The sequence below is a fragment of the Chiloscyllium plagiosum genome, chromosome 4 (assembly GCF_004010195.1).
Source record: "Chiloscyllium plagiosum isolate BGI_BamShark_2017 chromosome 4, ASM401019v2, whole genome shotgun sequence".
Classification (NCBI taxonomy): domain Eukaryota; kingdom Metazoa; phylum Chordata; class Chondrichthyes; order Orectolobiformes; family Hemiscylliidae; genus Chiloscyllium; species Chiloscyllium plagiosum.
In genome coordinates, this window is record NC_057713.1 from 65,270,808 (window position 1) to 65,281,302 (window position 10,495).

Here is a 10,495-nt window from a genome sequence, read left to right on the forward strand (position 1 = left end):
GTCCCAGCTTATCTACCCTCTGCCTGTAAGTCCAAACCCAGCAACATTCTGGGAAGTCTTTTCTGAACCCTCTCCAATTTAATAATAGCCTTTGTTATAAAGGTGTGGGGTACTGTACCTTTAAGAGAGTTGAAAATCTGGCATGGACTTAGAGAAGCACACAGAGTACTCAAAAATTTAAAATGTAACATTTTTAATATCTAGCATGGGGTGAATCTTTTCTGCGATGTTGGTTTACATTGGCAGAGGGGTTTACTTTGTGTTGTAACAATGTGGGGGCTCATTGCTAGGATTTAACAGTGTGGAGGCTCATCGCCAGGTTTTGATCAGTTTGGGTGTCAGATTCATGATTTGAACAAGTTTAGACAGATTTGAATAGATTTGGGGTAGGAAAAAGCCCAGTAGATTTAAACGTTTGCAGGTTCGTGTCCTAGATCTATAAATAAAATGTAGGTGAGACTATTTGTTTAATTTTGGTGACTTGTGGTTGACTAAATTAAAAGTGAGAGAAATAGCTTTTAAAATTGCTAAAGAGGTTCTGGGATTTGAAGATGATTCTCAAATTTGCCAAGAAGGTTTAGAAGGAAAGAAAAAGGCCATACTTTTAGAATTAGCAAATAAGTTAGATTTGGGTTTATGCAAGGACAAAAGTAAAGCTTAAATTGTAAGGGAGTTACTCAAACATTTAGATGTGTCAGAGAAACAGACAAGTATCTCAAATATACACAAATATACACAAATATCTCAAAGTTCTGCCACATTTCGATAAGAAAGACGTTGAACCCTTCTTTATTTCATTTGAAAAATTGGCTACGCAGATGGAGTGGTCTGAGGATTTACAGTCAATGCTAGTTCAGATTAAACCGGTAGACAGAGCTGGTGAGGTATTTGCCACTCCGTCAGATGAGGGGGTCAAGAGATGATGAAGAGATCAAACAGGCTATTTGAAGTGGTTATGAATTGGTACCAGAAGCATATAGACATCAGTTCAAAAACATAAAGGAAGGAACCAGGTCAGACTTATGTTGAGTACAAAAGAAATTAACATAGTTATTTCGATCGATGGGTGTGTGCTTTAAAGATAGAAATGACTTTTGAGGCACTAAGAGAGGGGCGGCATGGTGGCTCAGTGGTTACCATTGCTGCTTCACAGCTCCAGGGACCTGGGTTTGATTCCATCCTCGGATGACTGTCTGTGTGGAGTTTGCACATTCTCCCCATGTTTGCGTGAGTTTCCTCCGGGTGCTCTGATTTCCTCCCACAGTCCAAAGATGCGCAGGTTAGGTGAATTGACCATACTTAAACTACCCATAGGGATGTGTTGGTTCAGTGCATTAGTCAGGGCAAATATAGGATAGGGGAATGGGTCTGGTAGTTTACTCTTTGGAGGGTCGGTGTGGACTTGTAGGCCGAAGGACCTATTTCCACACTGTAGAAATTCTAATTCTATTCTGCTGGAGGAGTTTAAAAACTCACTTCCAGTGATGGTAAGAATTCATGTGGAGGAACAGAAAGTTCAGGAAGTGAGAAGGGCAGCAGAATTAGCAGATGAATTCATGTTGGTACATAAGACAAGCTTCCAGCCAGACTTTTGTCCCGTGAGGGATAGATGTTTGGAGAAGTGGAGATCCTACACTACAAAACCAAGAGTAGAGAACACTGGTAAACAAAACCCAAGGCGATGTACAGCAGGTGAAAGACCTCAGGTGTTTTCACTGTAATGGAGTGGGACACAGAAAATTACAGTGCTGGTGGTTTTAAAAAGGCACTGAGAAAATGTGTTTCCATTGCCAGAAGGTAGGACACATCATGTTACAGTGCTGATTGTTAAAGTAAGGCACTGTGGGAAAAGATGTGGGAAAAGAAGCTAAGCCAGTTGCGTAAGTAAAGGTAGTAACGGAGACCCAAAAAGAGACGAGGAGCTGCAGGAGAGTGCACAGTCTAGGCAGGAACTGGGTACGGAGTTAGTACCTGATCCAGATTTAGGTTTGCTCACTGATCTGGAAGGTTCATTTTCATTCATTTCATCACCATATTATGTAACATCATCAGTGAGCATCTGGATGAAGCACTTCCTTGGGTTGGTGATGTCGTTGTATGTGGTGACATCGTTTCCTGTTCTTTTTCTTAGGGGGTGGTAAATGGGATCCAAATCAATGTGTGTGTTGATAGAGTTTCGGTTGGAATACCATGCTTCTGGAAATTCTTGTGCATGTCTCTGTTTGGCTTGTCCTAGGGTTCATGTAGCCTGGTGGCTAGTTTTCTCCCAGTTTGCCACCCCCTGAGAAAACGAACTGGAAATGACATCACCATAGGAAATGACATCACCACAGAAAATGACATCACCAACCCAAGGAAATCCAAACATATAAATAGAAAGCAGGAATCACCAGCAGTGCTTCTTCCAGAGGCTCACTGATGATGTTATCTAGTATGGTGATGAAATGTCTGAAAATTAACCTTCTAGCTCAGTGAGCAAGCCTACACCCAGAACCTCATTCTGAGCTACAAATCTTCTCAAAACTTGTTAGTACCTGATCTCTATAAATAATTTGCTTCTGTTGGTAAAGTTTACTCAGAATAAACAGGGGGAGAAGGGCAAGAAGTTATAATTTTGAGAGATATAGGATCTAACCAGTTGATGAGAAGAGATGAGCAACATGCACTCTTTCTGATCTGTTACCTGAGAGTGTGGTAATTTATGGGATAGATGGACAGAAATTTAACGTTCCCCTATGTAAAATCTCATTGGAATGGCAACTCAAGACCATGGAAGTAATAGTGGGGGTGGTTGACAGAGTGTCAGTTCTAGGAATTCAGTTTGTTCTTGGGAATAACTTGTCAGGGTCCAAGGTGAGAGTGACATCCCTTGTTGTGGAGAAGCCCAAGGAAGACCAAGGAACTGAGGAATTAAAACAGAAATATCCTGGTGTTTTCCCAGACTGTGTAGTCACCAGATCCCACTATCATAAATCACAGCACGAAGCAAAAAACTAAAGAGAAAGATGAAGGAGTTGAGGTTCAGTTAGCAGACACCCTGTTTGATGTAAAGGTACAGAAAAACCTGAAAAGGCAGAGGGTAAGACAGAAGTGTTTAGTTCTGAAAGGCCAAGGGACTTGCAATAGCAAGACAAGAAATTATAAGATATATATGTGGATGAGTACTCCGAAAGATAGAATCCTAGGATGGAGATGGAGACCACGGCAGGTTAGTGTAGAGGAGAAATGGGCTGATGTACACCAGATTGTGTTGCCGGTAGCATACAGAGAGGAGGTGTTACGAGTAGCATGTGAACTACCCGTAGGAGGCCACCTGGGGTATGAAAGACTCAGGCTAAGGTACAAAAACATGTTTATTGGCCTGGAATGCCAATCGTCATAGCTCCCAAACCAGATGGGACTCAGTGATTCTGTGTGTATTACCATTACAAAATTGGACTCATATCCATTACTGAGATTGGTGTACTGTATCGAAAAAGTCAAACAAGCCAGTTATATTACCAAGTTGGACTTAATGTGTAGTTACTAGCGGGTGCCTTTATCAGAAATGGCAAAAGAAATTTCTGCGTTTGTAACCCCAAATGGTCTATATCAAGTTAAAGGAATGAAGAACACGCCCACCACATTCCAAAGACTCATGAACAGAGTTGTGGTGGGGTTAACAAACTGTGCAGTCTATTTGGATGATGTAGTGATCTTTGGTAAGTGCTGGAAAGATCACATGAACTTTGAACGACTACGAGAATCAAAACTGGTAATATATTTAAACAAACCTGAATTCACAAAAGCAGAGGTGATGTTCTTGGGACATAACATCGGTCATGAAAGATTGACCCCATGGAATGCCACGGCAAAGGCCATCGAGGAATTTCCACGACCAACCTCAAAGAAAGAGGTGTTTCGATTCTTAGGACTCAATGGATTCTATCGGACATTTGTTCCAAACATCAGCAGTGTAGTGCCACCGTTAACTGATTTGCTGAAGCATAACACAAAGTTTTGTTGGACAGAACAATGCCAGGAGGCATTCGACCATTTGAAAGCCATATTAACCACCAAGCCAGTTTTAGCTACACCAAACTTTTCAAAACCTTTTTAAAGTTGCCATCGATGCTAGTGATATAGGAGTTGGAACTGTACTGCAATAGGATGATGAGGATGGGGTTACTTTTTGACAAAACTCCACATCCACCAGAGGAAATACTCCACGATTGAAAAAGAACTATTGAGTTTGATACTAGCCTTAATGTGTATGTCACAAACAATATGTTGGGAGACGATTGTGTATACGGATCACAAACCGGTCACATTCTTAGAATGCTTTAAAAACAAAATTATGACACTATTTCATTGGAGTCTTATTTTGCAGACTTTTAGTTTAAAAATTGTACATGTTGTGGGTCGTAAGAATGTAGTCTGATGTGTTATCACAAATTTAATTGATAAAGTATAGATAAGATACATCTGACCAATGTTTTATATATATTTATATATGCAAGAAGTTAAGGTGAACTTAGATTAAAGCTATCTGTACGTTATGGTAATGTGTTTAAAGAATAGAAAACAAATGAAGCCATCTTTACATTATGATGGTTCATTTTTTCTTAAGTGATGGTGTTATAAGGATGGTGGGGTAGTCTACCATTAAGTGTTGAAAAGCTAGGAAGGACTTAGAGAAGCACACAGAGTACTAGTAAATTTAAAATATAACCTTTGGTCTAACAGCTAGCAGTACCTGGGTTGCTATGATTCAAAAGCAAATTCAAAGTCAACCAATCAGTTTAAATTATGCCTCAAGATACCAGACTCCAATCAAGTTTGAATTTGGTATTTTGACACTATTAAAACCAATGAAACAATCCGTTGTTTTGGGTTATAAATATCAGACATTTTGAACAGTTACCCAGAGCAGCAAAGAGCAGCAAAGAGAACTGCCAAAAGACCAACCAGTGTAGTCTGCTAGTAAGAACTCTCTGAGAGGTACCTGTCTAGCGAAGGAGTTTGCACTGAAAAAATATCAACACCGAACTGGAGAGAAAATCTACAGAGGAAGATATGAAGAGAAGATTCAACAGCTGGCTGGTTTTGACATTTGATTTTTTCATAAATCTTAATCGAGGGTTTTATCAGGCTAGTATTGTAGAGGGGGAGGTAAAGGATAGGTTTAGAGAAAGGAGTTGTAAATACTTGTTAGTTAATTATTTGCTGTTCGACAAAAAATAGTTTTAATTTTTACTTTAAATAATGACTTTTGGGATAGATCTTTGCCTCTTGAATTTTAACAGATTACAACATGGGGCGAAGTTAGTAGAGGGGTTTACTCTGTGTCGTAACACTTTCCTATCTCAGTGTGACCAGAACTGTATACAGTATTCCAAAGTAGCCTCCTGTACAACCTCAATGTAGCCTCCCAACTCCTACACTCTGACCCATGAAGGAAAGCATTCTAAACACCTGCGTAACCATCCTATCTATGATGCAAATTCAAATAACTATGCACTTAAGCCTCGAGGTCTCTCTGATCTACAACACTACCCATGGCCTGACCATTAACTGTACACGTCCTACCCTTGTTTGTTTTATCAAAATGTAATATCACACATGTATCCAAATTAAACTCCATTTGCTGCTCCTCAGCCCGTTGGCATCTTAGATAACTTTCTTCACTGTTCGACCAAACCAATAATTTTGGTGTCATCCATAAACTGCCTCCTAAATTCGCATCCAAATCTTTTATATCAATTTTTTAAAAAAATGTGCCCAGCACCAATCTCTGTGGAACACCACTGGTCACAGTCATCCAGTCTGAAAACCAATTCCACTACTGTCTCCTACCATCAATCCGATTCTATATCCAATTAGCAAGCTCTCCCTGAATCCCATCCAATCTAACTTGTTAAAGGCTTTACTAAAGTCCATGTAGACAATGTCTACCACTCTTCCTTAATAAATCTTTTTGGTTATGTCCACAAAAAACTCATCAAGACGTCCTCAAGTCTTGATTTCCCTCACACAGCCATACTGACTACCCCTCATCAGTCCTTGCCTCTCTAAATGCATGTAAATCCTATCTCTCAGCATCCCATCAAAACGTATCCACCACTGATGTCAAACTCCGGGTCTATAGTTCCCAGGCTTCCCCTTACAGCCTTTCTTAAATAAACGCACAATATTAGTCACCTTCCAGTCCTCCAGCACCTCACCCATGGCTGTAGATGATACAGATATCTCTCTTAGGGGGCCTGCAATACCTTCTCTTACTTTCCACAATGTCCTGGGACATACTTGATCAGGTCCTGGAGATTTATCATCTTTTTTTTCTGAGACCTCTAGCACTTCCTCTTCTGTAATGTGGACTATTTTCAAGGCATAAATACTTATTTCCCTAATTTCCATCTTTCTCCACAGTAAAAACTCACCCATTCATTGTGCTCCGACTTGCATACAAATCTATTTGAGAATGAACTCAAGAATGGAATATATTCTCAATCTGAGGACTGCTTCTATAGCTGTAGAAGTAAAGCTAACAAGATTACATCAATTCCATTATATGTCATATGAAGGAAACAATAAATAGTCGGCAATTAAATAGGCTAAAATGTCTCCTTTCAATGGTAACACAACTAAAAGGTAGCAAATCTTTAGACACTCCCTTTGATCAGATGGCCACTCTAATTTTAGTGGGAGTGCTCAGAAACTTGATTGTTGGAAAGGGGAGGTATAGAATGTTTGATTATGACCCTCCCAAAGCCTCCAAAAATGTATGTATCACTAATGTTGTGATTAGTTAAAAATATCATTATGTTCTACTAAGTAAATTTTACTAATATGCTCTCGTATAGTTTGACTCACTGAGGACATATGCTCTGAATTTGCTCATAATATTCACCATTTATCAACCCCTGAAATATGTGTTTCGATGATTTTCAGTTCATTAATTGAATAACTTTCATGACACTTTGTGTTGCGTTGGTTACAAGAAACAAAAATTTGTGTAACAAAGGAAACCGACAACCCATCAAAATACATTAATAGTTAAAGTGTCAAAAGTTCAAATTAAGCACCTGTAGAAATAGGTTGTCATGTTTGTCTCTGAGGGAAAATGATTAAGAAAATCCAGCCTCCTCATTTTGTTAATAGCTTCTATCAAAAAGTCATAATGCTGCTAGGGACTGTCAGAAAGAGGATCAAAATCTAAACTTTATGTATCCAGAAGGTCTATTTTGTTTGTTTCTTAAGCATAACCACACATACAGAAATAGGGCAACATGGCATGTTCTTCCAAAGAAATTATAAATTTTGCACTCATTGATATTGTCCATTATGTACAGAGGACAAACCTAAGTATGAATCATTTTGGTAACAGTAATACCAGTATGTAAACTTCTAACATGTGGTTACCATGGCAATATTATCTTACAGTAATGAATCAAAATTGCAATTCAACCAACTATTGGAGAGTGTAATCTGTATATAAATAATTTTAGTAAAAATGCACATTATTTTTAAATGGGATTGAATTTAGTGCCATCTCTTGTGGCAAGTTTGCTGACAGGAGCATTTAATTGGGTGGCGAGGTGGGTTGTGGGGACCCAGTCACCAGTGTTTGCATTGATTTCATTCCCACTATTCTTTTCCTTCTTCTCGGATATCCGAGCTCCTTATATGCAGTGACTTTCAAAATCAGGCATCAATGCTGTGAATGGATTCACCAAACACCCTGTGTGAATCTCGTTTTTTTGTGGGAAGCAAGGGGAAGTGATTGCTGGGGCCATTTGCTGAGATATATGTGTCATTGACTGCCTGGGGTGAGGTGCTGGAAAACTAGAGGGTGGCTAATGTGGTGCCATTACTTAAGAAAGATAGTAATGCAAAGCCTGGGAACTATTGACCAGTGAGTCTGATATGAGTGATGGATACATTGTTGGAGGGGATTCTGAGGGACAGGATTTACATTTGGAAAGGCGAAGACTGATTAGGGATAGTCAACATGGCTTTGTGCATGAGAAATCATGTCTCACTAACTTGAGTTATTTGAAGAAGTGGCCAAGATATTTGATGAAGGCAGCATGATGGACATTGTCTGTAGGGACCTGAGGATGGTGTGTAACAAGGTTCCGCATGGTGGACTGGTTAGCAAGGTTAGATTGCATGAAATCCAGGGAGTGCTAACCAGTTGGATACAAAGTTAGCTTGAAGGTTCCTACCAGAGGATGGTCATGGAGGGTTGTCTTTCAGACTGGAAATCTGTGACTAGTGGTGTGCTGCAATGATTGGTGCTGGGTCCTCGCTTTTTTCATCGTTTATATAAATGATTTGGATGCAAATATATGTCAATATTTCACGGTTAGTAAGTTTATACATGTCAACAAAATGGATGGTGCAGTGGGCACAGAAGAATATTATCACAGAGCACAATAGGAACTTGATAATATGGGCCAAATTGGCCAATTTATTAAATGTAAGGTGTTGCGTTTTGGCAAGTCCAATCAAGGCAGGATTTATACACTTAATGGTAGGTTCCTGGGGAGGGTTTCCAATCAAAGAGACTTTGGGGTACAGGTTCATAGTTCCTTGAAGGTGGAGTCACAGGTAGACAGGTCAGTGAAGAAGGCATTTGGTATGTTGGCCTTTATCATGCAGTGAATTGAGTATAGGAGCTGGGATGTCATGTTGAGGCTTAACAGGACATTGGTTAGGCAACTTTTGGAATACTGTATTCAATTTTGGCCTCTATAGGAAAGATGTTGTTAAATTTGAAAGGATTTACAAGGATTTTGCTGGGGTTGGAAGATTTGAGCTATAGGAAGAGGCTGAATTGGCTGGGGCTATTTTCCCTGGTGCATAAGAGGTTGAAGGGTGATCTTATAGAGGTTAACAAAATCATGAGGGGCATGGATAAGGTGAATAACCAAGGTCCTTTTCCCAGGTTAGGGGTATCCAAAACTTGAGGTTCAGGTTCAAGGAGAGAGGGAAGGAAAAAAACAGACCCAAGGGACAACTTTTTCATGCAGAAAGTGGTGTGTGTGTGGAATAAGCTACCAGAGAAAGTGGTGGATGGTACAATTATGACATTTGCAAGTTATCTGGATGGGTTTATAAAGAGGAAGGGTTTAGAGGGATACTGACCAAATGCTAGCAAATAAGATTAAATTAATTTAGGATATGTGGTTAGCATTGATGAGTTGGACTGAAGGGTCTGTTTCCATGCTGTTCATCTCTTTGACTCTATGAGTGGCTGCATGCTTATACAACTACACAGCTTGGAGGGAAGGTCACCTGTCAACTTCCCAGTACCACCTGGATGGGTTCTTGCCTCAGCACCAATTAAAACATTTAAGTGGGTATTTGCCCAGTTAGCAGGTGGAAGACTCTCGCCATAGGAAATCTGAAGTGGTCTTAGGGTTCCTTCATCAAAAGGAACTTAGTGTCTCATTGAGAGACAACATTTGCTCTTGGCGTCAAGCCCTCACTCCCCTCCCCCATTCCCTATCTTACCTCACCTCTTCTGAGATTGATTGCAATTTTTGACCTGGGAGGGGTGGGGGTGTATGCCAACAGGATATACCATTGCCCAATTGAATACCTGATTGGTATTTAATGTTGTGGGCCTTCCTGAAAAGAAGCAGCATGGGCTGCTGCCGTCTCTCCAGCACCAGAAAACATCCCAATGTCTCTATTAAACATTGCCATGGCATACACAACTAAAACACTCATAGAGTTCAACAATAGTCATAAGCTGAAATCTGTACATTGGCTTAGTTTCATTGTTATTCACAGATCATAAAGCAATCTTCAGTGCACATATGCAATTTATATAAAGAAATTAAAGAACTCCTGTTGAGGATATCCTGTTTCTTCAAAGTTGCACAATATTGATACGTTGCCAGTAGACTCTACAATTAAACTGATGGAATGTTGCGTAGTTGCTTTATTTTTGTACCGATCAATCTCACTATAAAAGTTTGGGTTTGTCCATTCCAGTGTAACTAGCCTTTAAATTCTGTGTTAAATGTTGTGCAACTTGAAAGGGTTCAGAAAAGGTTTACAAGGATTTTGCCAGGGTTAAAGGGGTTGAGCTATAGGGAGAGACTAAATAGTCTGGGGGTATTTTCCCTAGAGCATTGGAGGCTGAGGGGTGACCTTACAGAGGAGCGTAGAGAGGGTGGGAAAGTCTGAAACTAGAGAGTGTAGATTTAAGGTGAGAGGGAAAAGACATAAAAGGGAGCTAAGTGGCAACTTTTTCATGCAGAGGGTGGTATATATATGGAATGAGCTACCAGAGGAACTGATGGAGGATAATACAATTACAACATTTAAAAGGCATCTGGATGGGTGCATGAATCGGAAGGTTTTAGCAGGAAATGGGCCAAATGTTGGCAAATGGAACTAGATTTATTTAGGATGTCTGTTTGGCATGGATGAGCTGAACTAAAAGGTCTGTTTCCGTGCTGTACATCTCGCTGACTCTTATGACTCTCAGGATTAATTACTG